The 1,523-nt window shown below is 33.1% G+C and overlaps 1 non-coding gene across 1 annotated transcript; it reads left to right on the top strand.

Moving 5' to 3' along the window:
- Positions 1-510: 510 nt before the first annotated feature.
- LOC130018857 (U7 small nuclear RNA) lies at positions 511-572 on the top strand. Its single transcript, XR_008791656.1, has one exon. It is a non-coding gene; the product is annotated as a U7 small nuclear RNA (small nuclear RNA).
- Positions 573-1,523: the final 951 nt, after the last annotated feature.

Genomic DNA, 1,523 nt, shown 5'->3' with positions numbered 1-1,523 from the left:
CACTGTCCTCCGCTGTTCAACAAATAGTTCGAGCAGTCACCAGTAACAGCTCCATTGTGAGACTTGTTGTTACTGTTTTTTGCATATTGAATACCTCACTGGTGGCTTGCCAGGCTTTGCCCTGTGAAGATAATAAATACAAAATGAAATTAGTATGATTGCTATATATTATTTAAAATTCAGACTTACCAGAAAGATTTAACAATTCCAACTTAAATGCACCTAATAAAGTAGTTTCAAAATATTTCAAGTATTTAAAATTCTTTTATTAAATCACCGTGAGAAAAACAAAGTTGTCCATGATTGAGTTTCAGTATTACAATGCTCAAACACCTGTCCTTTGACCCGTGTACACTTCTCAACACCAATGTCCTCAATTTTCCTCTTTCCAACCCCACCCCAAGTCTGCCTCTGCCACAGACAGACACTTTTTTTATGTGAAGAACTTAACACCATCGTCTTTGTGGGCAATTCTATCATCACTAATAGGTAAATCAAGAAATTAGTTAAAAGTGTTACAGCTCTTTTAGAATTTGTCTAGCAGTTTTTCTGGTTGCTACTGGAAAGCCCACACTCACCCCCCAAACGAAATGAGTTGTGATACAAAATATTTTAAAAAGCAATAAACTTGTTCGTTTATTTATTTTATTTTTAGAAGCGCCAGGAATCAAATCTGAGTCCTTACACATGCTTTATCACTGAGACATATCCTTGATTCGTAAAATAAGTTCAGTTGTACATACAATACACTGTCCGCCAACAGTGTAGAATGCACATTCTCTCAAGCTCACAGAGAATACTTACAATGACTGGCCAGAACTAATATTAGTACCAACAAATTAAAATAAAAGCTGGTATCATATAGCCTGATTAAACATAGAACATAATTGTTATAGAGATAACACAAATTCCTGAAAGTAAAAAATAAATTTCTATTTACTCATGAGTAAAAGAAACTAAAATGGAAATTTGAGAGTACTTAGTTTCTATTTATTCACTTTTACCAGGAATTGTGGTTTGGGCCACACCCAGCTATGCTCAGATCTTATTCCTGGCTTTATGCTCAGAAATCACTTCTAGTGTGCTAGGATTTGGGAAGAAGGTTATTGGGCCTATCTGATGCCGGGGGAAAACTAGAAACACATGCAAGGCCTAACTTCCTAAAACACCTCTCTGACTCTGAAAGTTAGTTTTTAAAATACTGAATTTCAACATTGGTAAGATAAAGTTTATAAGCTGCTTGAGGGAAATCTATAATTTTGAGTACATACATTTGTTTTTCTAATGTCTGAAAATTCAGCAAGTAATTTATGTAATTAAAGAAAGTAATCAGGAAAAGAAGTAAAATAAACTAAAGTAAAATTTTTCAAAAGGTGATAATAAATGCAAAAGCATAAATTAATGATATAGAAAACAAATAAATAATTGGGATAAACCAAATAAAAAAATTGTTTAACATGAGTAATACATTTCCGACTACTAAAAAATCACTTAATCACTTAACTTCCCGTTAGTCGTCGATT

This window comes from Sorex fumeus, unplaced genomic scaffold (genome assembly GCF_029834395.1).
Source record: "Sorex fumeus unplaced genomic scaffold, SorFum_2.1 ptg000299l, whole genome shotgun sequence".
In the NCBI taxonomy this organism is placed as follows: domain Eukaryota; kingdom Metazoa; phylum Chordata; class Mammalia; order Eulipotyphla; family Soricidae; genus Sorex; species Sorex fumeus.
The sequence above is the reverse complement of the archived record's forward strand: the minus strand, read 5'-3'. Positions and strand labels throughout refer to the sequence as shown.